Consider the following 14,123-nt stretch of genomic DNA (forward strand, 5'->3'; position numbering starts at 1 on the left):
TGGGACACTGAGACACATATACACTAGGACACTGGGACACTGGGACACTGGGACACTGAGACACAGAGACACTAGGACACTGGGACACTGGGACACTGAGACACAGAGACACTAGGACACTGGGACACTGGGACACTGAGACACTGAGACACAGAGACAGTAGGACACTGGGACACTGGGACACTGGGATACTGAGACACAGAGACACTAGGACACTGGGACACTGGGACACTGGGACACTGAGACACTGAGACACAGATACACTAGGACACTGGGACACTGGGACACTGAGACACAGAGACACTAGGACACTAGGACACTGGGACACTGTGACACTGAGACACTGAGACTCAGAGACACAGAGACACTAGGACACTATGACACTGGGACACTGTGACACTGAGACACTGAGACAAAGAGACACTAGGACACTGGGACACTGGGACACTGAGGCACTGAGGCACTGAGACACTGAGACACTAGGACACTGGGACACTGGGACCCTGAGACACTGAGACACTAGGACACTGGGACACTGAGACACTGAGACACTGAGACACAGAGACACTAGGACACTAGGACACTGGGACACTGGGACACTGAGACACAGAGACACTAGGACACTGGGACACTGGGACACTGGGACACTGAGACACAGAGACACTAGGACACTGGGACACTGGGACACTGAGACACTGAGACACAGAGACACTTGGACACTGGGTCACTGAGACACAGAGACACTAGGACACTAGGACACTAGGACACTGGGTCACTGGGACACTGAGACACAGAGACACTAGGACACTGGGACACTGGGACACTGAGACACTGAGACACAGATACACTAGGACACTGGGACACTGGGACACTGGGACACTGAGACACAGAGACACTAGGACACTGGGACACTGGGACACTGAGACACTGAGACACTAGGACACTAGGACACTGGGACACTGGGACACTGAGACACTGAGACACAGATACACTAGGACACTGGGACACTGGGACACTGGGACACTGAGACACTAGGACACTGGGACACTGGGACACTGAGACACTGAGACACAGAGACACTAGGACACTGGGACACTGGGACACTGGGACACTGAGACACAGAGACACTAGGACACTGGGACACTGGGACACTGAGACACTGAGACACAGAGACACAGAGACACAGAGACACTAGGACACTAGGACACTGGGACACTGGGACACTGAGACAGTAGGACATTGGGACACTGGGACACTGAGACACTGAGGCACAGAGACACTAGGACACTGGGACACTGGGACACTGAGACACTGAGACACAGAGACACTAGGACACTGGGACATTGGGACACTGAGACACTGAGACACTAGGACACTGGGACACTGAGACACTGAGACACTGAGACACAGAGACACTAGGACACTAGGACACTGGGACACTGGGACACTGAGACACAGATACACAAGGACACTGGGACACTGGGACACTGGGACACTGAGACACAGAGACACTAGGACACTGGGACACTGGGACACTGAGACACAGAGACACTAGGACACTGGGACACTGGGACACTGGGACACTGAGACACAGAGACACTAGGACACTGGGACACTGAGACACTGAGACACAGAGACACTAGGACACTGGGACACTGGGACACTGGGACACTGAGACACAGAGACACTAGGACACTGGGACACTGGGACACTGGGACACTGAGACACTGAGACACAGAAGCACTAGGACACTGGGACACTGGGACACTGAGACACTAGGACACTAGGACACTGGGACACTGGGACACTGAGGCACTGAGACACAGAGACACTAGGACACTAGGACACTGAGACACTGAGACACAGATACACTAGGACACTGGGACACTGGGACACTGAGACACTGAGACATAGAGACACAGAGACACTAGGACACTAGGACACTGGGACACTGGGACACTGAGACACAGAGACACTAGGACACTGGGACACTGGGACACTGGGACACTGAGACACTAGGACACTGGGACACTGAGACACTGAGACACTGAGACACTAGGACACTGGGACACTGGGACACTGGGACACTGAGACACAGAGACACTAGGACACTGGGACACTGGGACACTGGGACACTGAGACACTGAGACACAGAAGCACTAGGACACTGGGACACTGGGACACTGAGACACTAGGACACTAGGACACTGGGACACTGGGACACTGAGGCACTGAGACACAGAGACACTAGGACACTAGGACACTGAGACACTGAGACACAGATACACTAGGACACTGGGACACTGGGACACTGAGACACTGAGACATAGAGACACAGAGACACTAGGACACTAGGACACTGGGACACTGGGACACTGAGACACAGAGACACTAGGACACTGGGACACTGGGACACTGGGACACTGAGACACTAGGACACTGGGACACTGAGACACTGAGACACTGAGACACAGAGACACTAGGACACTAGGACACTGGGACACTGGCACACAGAGACACTAGGACACTGGGACACTGGGACACTGGGACACAGAGACACTAGGACACTGGGACACTGGGACACTGGGACACTGAGACACTGAGACACAGAGGCACTAGGACACTGGGACACTGGGACACTGAGACACTAGGACACTAGGACACTGGGACACTGAGGCACTGAGACACCGAGACACTAGGACACTAGGACACTGGGGCACTGGGACACTGAGACACTGAGACACAGAGGCACTAGGACACTAGGACACTGGGACACTGGGACACTGAAACACAGAGACACTAGGACACTGGTACACTGGGACAATGGGACACTGAGACACTAGGACACTGGGACACTGAGACACTGAGACACTGAGACACAGAGACACTAGGACACTAGGACACTGGGACACTGAGACACAGAGACACTAGGACACTGGGACAATGGGACACTGAGACACAGAGGCACGAGGACACTGGGACACTGGGACACTGAGCCACTGAGACACAGAGACACTAGGACACTGGGACACTGGGACACTGGGACACTGAGACACTGAGGCACAGAGACACTAGAACACTTGGACACTGGGACACTGGGACACAGAGACACAGAGACACTAGGACACTGGGACACTGGGACACTGGGACACTGAGACACTAGGACACTGGGGCACTGAGACACTGAGACACTGAGACACAGAGGCACTAGGACACTGGGACACTGGGACACTGAGACACTGAGACACAGAGACACTAGGACACTGGGACACTGGGACACTGGGACACTGAGACACTAGGACACTAGGACACTGGGACACTGGGACACTGAGACACTGAGACACAGAGACACTAGGACACTAGGACACTGGGACACTGGGACACTGAGACACAGATACACTAGGACAATGGGACACTGGGACACTTGGACACTGAGACACTAGGACACTGGGGCACTGAGACACTGAGACACTGAGACACTGAGACACAGAGACACAGAGACACTAGGACACTGGGACACTGGGACACTGAGACACTAGGACACTGGGGCACTGAGGCACTGAGACACTGAGACACAGAGGCACTAGGACACTGGGACACTGAGACACAGAGACACTCGGACACTGGGACACTGGGACACTGGGACACTGAGACACTAGGACACTAGGACACTGGGACACTGGGACACTGAGACACTGAGACACAGAGACACTCGGACACTAGGACACTGGGACACTGGGACACTGAGACACAGATACACTAGGACAATGGGACACTGGGACACTGAGACACTAGGGCACTGGGGCACTGAGACACTGAGACACTGAGACACAGAGACACTAGGACACTAGGACACTGGGACACTGGGACACTGAGACACTAGGACACTGGGACACTGGGACACTGAGACACAGAGACACTAGGACACTGGGGCACTGGGACACTGAGACACTGAGACACAGAGACACTAGGACACTGGGACACTGGGACACTGGGACACAGAGACACTAGGACACTAGGACACTGGGACACTGGGACACTGAGACACTGAGACACAGAGACACTTGGACACTAGGACACTGGGACACTGGGACACTGAGACACTAGGACACTGGGACACTGGGACACTGAGACACAGAGACACTAGGACACTGGGACACTGGGACACTGAGACACTGAGACACTGGGACACTGGGACACTGAGACACTGAGACACAGAGACACTAGGACACTGAGACACTGAGACACAGAGACACTAGGACACTGGGACACTGGGACACTGAGACACTGAGACACAAGGACACTGGGACACTGAGACACTGAGACACTGAGACACAGAGACACTAGGACACTTGGACACTGGGACACTGGGACACTGAGACACAGAGACACTAGGACACTGGGACACTGGGACACTGAGACACAGAGACACTAGGACACTGGGACACTGGGACACTGAGACACTGTGACACAGAGACACTAGGACACTGGGACACTGGGACACTGGGACACTGAGACACTAGGACACTTGGACACTGGGACACTGGGTCACTGAGACACTGAGACACAGAGACACTAGGACACTGGGACACTGGGACACTGAGACACTGAGGCACAGAGACACTAGGACACTGGGACACTGGGACACTGAGACACTGAGACACAGAGACACAGAGACACTAGGACACTAGGACACTGGGACACTGAGACACAGATACACTAGGACACTGGGACACTGGGACACTGAGGCACTGAGACACAGAGACACTAGGACACTAGGACACTGGGGCACTGGGACACTGAGACACTGAGACACAGAGACACTAGGACACTAGGACACTGGGACACTGGGACACTGAAACACAGAGACACTAGGACACTGGTACACTGGGACAATGGGACACTGAGACACTAGGACACTGGGACACTGAGACACTGAGACACTGAGACAGAGAGACACTAGGACACTAGGACACTGGGACACTGGGACACTGAAACACAGAGACACTAGGACACTGGGACACTGGGACACTGAGACACAGAGGCACGAGGACACTGGGACACTGAGCCACTGAGACACAGAGACACTAGGACACTGGGACACTGGGACACTGAGACACTAGGACACTAGGACACTGGGACACTGGGACACTGAGACACTGAGGCACAGAGACACTAGGACACTTGGACACTGGGACACTGGGACACTGAGACACAGAGACACTAGGACACTGGGACACTGGGACACTGGGACACTGAGACACTAGGACATTGGGGCACTGAGACACTGAGACACTGAGACACAGAGGCACTAGGACACTGGGACACTGGGACACTGAGACACTGAGACACAGAGACACTAGGACACTGGGACACTGGGACACTGGGACACTGAGACACTAGGACACTAGGACACTGGGACACTGAGACACTGAGACACAGAGACACTAGTACACTAGGACACTGGGACACTGGGACACTGAGACACAGATACACTAGGACAATGGGACACTGGGACACTTGGACACTGAGACACTAGGACACTGGTGCACTGAGACACTGAGACACTGAGACACTGAGACACAGAGACACAGAGACACTAGGACACTGGGACACTGGGAAACTGAGACACTAGGACACTGGGGCACTGAGGCACTGAGACACTGAGACACAGAGGCACTAGGACACTGGGACACTGAGACACAGAGACACTAGGACACTGGGACACTGGGACACTGGGACACTGAGACACTAGGACACTAGGACACTGGGACACTGGGACACTGCGACACTGAGACACAGAGACACTAGGACACTAGGACACTGGGACACTGGGACACTGAGACACAGATACACTAGGACAATGGGGCACTGGGACACTGAGACACTAGGGCACTGGGGCACTGAGACACTGAGACACTGAGACACAGAGACACTAGGACACTAGGACACTGGGACACTGGGACACTGAGACACAGAGACACTAGGACACTGGGACACTGGGACACTGAGACACAGAGACACTAGGACACTGGGACACTGGGACACTGAGACACTGAGACACAGAGACACTAGGACACTGGGACACTGGGTCACTGGGACACAGAGACACTAGGACACTAGGACACTGGGACACTGGGACACTGAGACACTGAGACACAGAGACACTTGGACACTAGGACACTGGGACACTGGGACACTGAGACACTAGGACACTGGGACACTGGGACACTGAGACACAGAGACACTAGGACACTAGGACACTGGGACACTGGGACACTGAGACACTGGGACACTGGGACACTGAGACACAGAGACACTAGGACACTGGGACACTGGGACACTGAGACAGTGAGACACAGAGACACTAGGACACTGGGACACTGGGACACTGAGACACTGAGACAGTAGGACACTGGGACACTGAGACACTGAGACACTGAGACACAGAGACACTAGGACACTTGGACACTGGGACACTGAGACACAGAGACACAAGACACTGGGACACTGGGACACTGAGACACAGAGACACTAGGACACTGGGACACTGGGACACAGAGACACTGTGACACAGAGACACTAGGACACTGGGACACTGGGACACTGGGACACTGAGACACTAGGACACTTGGACACTGGGACACTGGGTCACTGAGACACTGAGACACAGAGACACTAGGACACTGGGACACTGGGACACTGAGACACTGAGGCACAGAGACACTAGGACACTGGGACACTGGGACACTGAGACACTGAGACACAGAGACACAGAGACACTAGGACACTAGGACACTGGGACACTGAGACACATATACACTAGGACACTGGGACACTGGGACACTGGGGCACTGAGACACAGAGACACTAGGACACTGGGACACTGGGACACTGAGACACAGAGACACTAGGACACTGGGACACTGGGACACTGAGACACTGAGACACAGAGACACTAGGACACTAGGACACTGGGACACTGGGACACTGAGCCACTGAGACACAGAGACACAGAGACACTAGGACACTAGGACACTGGGACACTGGGACACTGAGACACAGAGACACTAGGACACTGGGACACTGGGACACTGGGACACTGAGACACTAGGACACTGGGACACTGAGACACTGAGACACTGAGACACAGAGACACTAGGACACTAGGACACTGGGACACTGGGACACTGAGACACAGAGACACCAGGACACTGGGACACTGGGACACTGGGACACTGATACACAGAGACACTAGGACACTGGGACACTGGGACACTGAGACACTGAGACACAGAGGCACAGAGACACTAGGACACTGGGACACTGGGACACTGGGACACTGAGACACTAGGACACTGGGACACTGGGACACTGAGACACTGAGACACAGAGACACTAGGACACTGGGACACTGGGACACAGGGACACTGAGACACAGAGACACTAGGACACTGGGACACTGGGACACTGAGCCACTGAGACACAGAGACACAGAGACACTAGGACACTAGGACACTGGGACACTGGGACACTGAGACACAGAGACACTAGGACACTGGGACACTGGGACACTGGGACACTGAGACACTAGGACACTGGGACACTGAGACACTGAGACACTGAGACACAGAGACACTAGGACACTAGGACACTGGGACACTGGGACACTGAGACACAGAGACACCAGGACACTGGGACACTGGGACACTGGGACACTGATACACAGAGACACTAGGACACTGGGACACTGGGACACTGAGACACTGAGACACAGAGGCACAGAGACACTAGGACACTGGGACACTGGGACACTGGGACACTGAGACACTAGGGCACTGGGGCACTGAGACACTGAGACACTGAGACACATCGGCACTAGGACACTGGGACACTGGGACACTGAGACACTGAGACACTGAGACACAGAGACACTAGGACACTGGGACACTGGGACACTGGGACACTGAGACACAGAGGCACTAGGACACTGGGACACTGGGACACTGAGACACTGAGACACAGATACACTAGGACACTGAGACACAGATACACTAGGACAATGGGACACTGAGACACGAGGGCACTGTGGCACTGAGACACAGAGACACTAGGACACTGGGACACTGGGACACTGAGACACTGAGACACTAGGACACTAGGACACTAGGACACTGGGACACTGGGACACTGAGACACAGATACACTAGGACACTGGGACACTGGGACACTGAGACACAGAGACACAAGGACACTGGCACACTGGGACACTGAGACACAGAGACACTAGGACACTGGGACACTGGGACACTGGGACACTGGCACACTGAGACACTAGGACACTAGGACACTGGGACACTGGGACACTGAGACACTGAGACACAGAGACACTAGGACACCAGGACACTGGGACACTGGGACACTGAGACACAGATACACTAGGACACTGGGACACTGAGACACAGAGACACAAGGACACTGGGACACTGGGACACTGAGACACAGAGACACTAGGACACTGGGACACTGGGACACTGGGACACTGGGACAGTGAGACACTAGGACACTAGGACACTGGGACACTGGGACACTGAGACACTGAGACACAGAGACACTAGGACACTAGGACATTGGGACACTGGGACACTGAGACACTAGGACACTGGGACACTGAGACACTGAGACACTGAGACACAGAGACACTAGGACACTAGGACACTGGGACACTGGGACACTGAGACACAGATACACAAGGACACTGGGACACTGGGACACTGGGACACTGAGACACAGAGACACTAGGACACTGGGACACTGGGACACTGAGACACAGAGACACTAGGACACTGGGACACTGGGACACTGGGACACTGAGACACAGAGACACTAGGACACTGGGACACTGAGACACTGAGACACAGAGACACTAGGACACTGGGACACTGGGACACTGGGACACTGAGACACAGATACACTAGGACACTGGGACACTGGGACACTGAGACACTGAGACACAGAGACACAGAGACACTAGGACACTAGGACACTGGGACACTGGGACACTGAGACACAGAAACACTAGGACACTGGGACACTGGGACACTGGGACACTGAGACACTAGGACACTGGGACACTGAGACACTGAGACACTGAGACACAGAGACACTAGGACACTAGGACACTGGGACACTGGGACACAGAGACACTAGGACACTGGGACACTGGGACACTGGGACACTGAGACACAGAGACACTAGGACACTGGGACACTGGGACACTGGGACACTGAGACACTGAGACACAGAGGCACTAGGACACTGGGACACTGGGACACTGGGACACTGAGACACTAGGACACTAGGACACTGGGACACTGGGACACTGAGGCACTGAGACACAGAGACACTAGGACACTAGGACACTGGGGCACTGGGACACTGAGACACTGAGACACAGAGACACTAGGACACTAGGACACTGGGACACTGGGACACTGAAACACAGAGACACTAGGACACTGGTACACTGGGACAATGGGACACTGAGACACTAGGACACTGGGACACTGAGACACTGAGACACTGAGACACAGAGACACTAGGACACTAGGACACTGGGACACTGGGACACTGAAACACAGAGACACTAGGACACTGGTACACTGGTACACTGGGACAATGGGACACTGAGACACTAGGACACTGGGACACTGAGACACTGAGACACTGAGACACAGAGACACTAGGACACTAGGACTCTGGGATACTGGGACACTGAGACACAGAGACACTAGGACACTGGGACACTGGGACACTGAGACACAGAGGCACGAGGACACTGGGACACTGGGACACTGAGCCACTGAGACACAGAGACACTAGGACACTGGGAGACTGGGACACTGGGACACTGAGACACTAGGACACTAGGACACTGGGACACTGGGACACTGAGACACTGAGGCACAGAGACACTAGGACACTTGGACACTGGGACACTGGGGCACTGAGACACAGAGACACTAGGACACTGGGACACTGGGACACTGGGACACTGAGATACTAGGACACTGGGGCACTGAGACACTGAGACACTGAGACACAGAGGCACTAGGACACTGGGACACTGGGACACTGAGACACTGAGACACAGAGACACTAGGACACTGGGACACTGGGACCCTGGGACACTGAGACACTAGGACATTAGGACACTGGGACACTGGGACACTGAGACACTGAGACACAGAGACACTAGGACACTAGGACACTGGGACACTGGGACACTGAGACACAGATACACTAGGACAATGGGACACTGGGACACTTGGACACTGAGACACTAGGACACTGGGGCACTGAGACACTGAGACACTGAGACACTGAGACACAGAGACACAGAGACACTAGGACACTGGGACACTGGGACACTGAGACACTAGGACACTGGGACACTGAGACACTGAGACACAGAGACACTAGGACACTAGGACACTGGGACACTGGGACACTGAGACACAGATACACTAGGACAATGGGACACTGGGACACTGAGACACTAGGGCACTGCGGCACTGAGACACTGAGACACTGAGACACAGAGACACTAGGACACTAGGACTCTGGGACACTGGGACACTGAGACACAGAGACACTAGGACACTGGGACACTGGGACACTGAGACACTGAGACACAGAGACACTAGGACACTGGGACACTGGGACACTGAGACACTGAGACACAGAGACACTAGGACACTGGGACACTGGGACACAGAGACACTAGGACACTAGGACACTGGGACACTGGGACACTGAGACACTGAGACACAGAGACACTTGGACACTAGGACACTGGGACACTGGGACACTGAGACACTAGGACACTGGGACACTGGGACACTGAGACACAGATACACTAGGACACTGGGACACTGGGACACTGAGACACTGAGACACAGAGACACTAGGACACTGGGACACTGGGACACTGAGACACTGAGACACTAGGACACTGGGACACTGAGAAACTGAGACACTGAGACACAGAGACACTAGGACACTTGGACACTGGGACACTGAGACACAGAGACACTAGGACACTGGGACACTGGGACACTGAGACACAGAGACACTAGAATACTGGGACACTGGGACACTGAGACACTGTGACACAGAGACACTAGGACACTGGGACACTGGGACACTGGGACACTGAGACACTAGGACACTTGGACACTGGGATACTGGGTCACTGAGACACTGAGACACAGAGACACTAGGACACTGGGACACTGGGACACTGAGACACTGAGGCACAGAGACACTAGGACACTGGGACACTGGGACACTGAGACACTGAGACACAGAGACACAGAGACACTAGGACACTAGGACACTGGGACACTGAGACACAGATACACTAGGACACTGGGACACTGGGACACTGAGGCACTGAGACACAGAGACACTAGGACACTAGGACACTGGGGCACTGGGACACTGAGACACTGAGACACAGAGACACTAGGACACTAGGACACTGGGACACTGGGACACTGAAACACAGAGACACTAGGACACTGGTACACTGGGACAATGGGACACTGAGACACTAGGACACTGGGACACTGAGACACTGAGACACAGAGACACTAGGACACTAGAACACTGGGACACTGGGACACTGAGACACAGAGACACTAGGACACTGGGACACTGGGACACTGAGACACAGAGGCACGAGGACACTGGGACACTGGGACACTGAGCCACTGAGACACAGAGACACTAGGACACTGGGACACTGGGACACTGGGACACTGAGACACTAGGACACTAGGACACTGGGACACTGGGACACTGAGACACTGAGGCACAGAGACACTAGGACACTTGGACACTGGGACACTGGGACACTGAGACACAGAGACACTAGGACACTGGGACACTGGGACACTGGGACACTGAGACACTAGGACACTGGGGCACTGAGACACTGGGACACTGGGACACTGAGACACTAGGACACTAGGACACTGGGACACTGAGACACTGAGACACAGAGACACTAGGACACTAGGACACTGGGACACTGGGACACTGAGACACAGATACACTAGGACAATGGGACACTGGGACACTGGGACACTGAGACACTAGGACACTGGGGCACTGAGACACTGAGACACTGAGACACTGAGGCACAGAGACACTAGGACACTTGGACACTGGGACACTGGGACACTGAGACACAGAGGCACTAGGACACTGGGACACTGGGACACTGAGACACTGAGACACAGAGACACTAGGACACTAGGACACTGGGACACTGGGACACTGAGACACAGATACACTAGGACAATGGGACACTGGGACACTGGGACACTGAGACACTAGGACACTGGGGCACTGAGACACTGAGACACTGAGACACTGAGACACAGAGACACAGAGACACTAGGACACTGGGACACTGGGACACTGAGACACTAGGACACTGGGGCACTGAGGCACAGAGACACTAGGACACTGGGACACTGGGACACTGGGACACTGAGACACTAGGACACTAGGACACTGGGACACTGGGACACTGAGACACTGAGACACAGAGACACTAGGACACTAGGACACTGGGACACTGGGACACTGAGACACAGATACACTAGGACAATGGGACACTGGGACACTGAGACACTAGGGCACTGGGGCACTGAGACACTGAGACACTGAGAAACAGAGACACTAGGACACTAGGACACTGGGACACTGGGACACTGAGACACAGAGACACTAGGACACTGGGACACTGGGACACTGAGACACTGAGACACAGAGACACTAGGACACTGGGACACTGGGACACTGAGACACTGAGACACAGAGACACTAGGACACTGGGACACTGGGACACTGGGACACAGAGACACTAGGACACTAGGACACTGGGGCACTGGGACACTGAGACACTGAGACACAGAGACACTTGGACACTAGGACACTGGGACACTGGGACACTGAGACACTAGGACACTGTGACACTGGGACACTGAGACACAGAGACACTAGGACACTGGGACACTGGGACACTGAGACACTGAGACACAGAGACCACTAGGACACTGGGACACTGGGACACTGAGACACTGAGACACTAGGACACTGGGACACTGAGACACTGAGACACTGAGACACAGAGACACTAGGACACTTGGACACTGGGACACTGGGACACTGAGACACAGATACACTAGGACACTGGGACACTGGGACACTGAGACACAGAGACACTAGGACACTGGGACACTGGGACACTGAGACACTGTGACACAGAGACACTAGGACACTGGGACACAGGGACACTGGGACACTGAGACACTAGGACACTTGGACACTGGTACACTGGGTCACTGAGACACTGAGACACAGAGACACTAGGACACTGGGACACTGGGACACTGAGACACTGAGGCACAGAGACACTAGGACACTGGGACACTGGGACACTGAGACACTGAGACACAGAGACACAGAGACACTAGGACACTAGGACACTGGGACACAGAGACACAGATACACTAGGACACTGGGACACTGGGACACTGAGGCACTGAGACACAGAGACACAAGGACACTAGGACACTGGGGCACTGGGACACTGAGACACTGAGACACAGAGACACTAGGACACTAGGACACTGGGACACTGGGACACTGAAACACAGAGACACTAGGACACTGGTACACTGGGACAATGGGACACTGAGACACTAGGACACTGGGACACTGAGACACTGAGACACAGAGACACTAGGACACTAGGACACTGGGACACTGGGACTCTGAGACACAGAGACACTAGGACACTGGGACACTGGGACACTGAGACACAGAGGCACGAGGACACTGGGACACTGGGACACTGAGCCACTGAGACACAGAGACACTAGGACACTGGGACACTGGGACACTGGGACACTGAGACACTAGGACACTAGGACACTGGGACACTGGGACACTGAGACACTGAGGCACAGAGACACTAGGACACTTGGACACTGGGACACTGGGACACTGAGACACAGAGACACTAGGACACTGGGACACTGGGACACTGG

The sequence above is a fragment of the Pristiophorus japonicus genome, chromosome 3, assembly GCF_044704955.1.
Source record: "Pristiophorus japonicus isolate sPriJap1 chromosome 3, sPriJap1.hap1, whole genome shotgun sequence".
In the NCBI taxonomy this organism is placed as follows: domain Eukaryota; kingdom Metazoa; phylum Chordata; class Chondrichthyes; family Pristiophoridae; genus Pristiophorus; species Pristiophorus japonicus.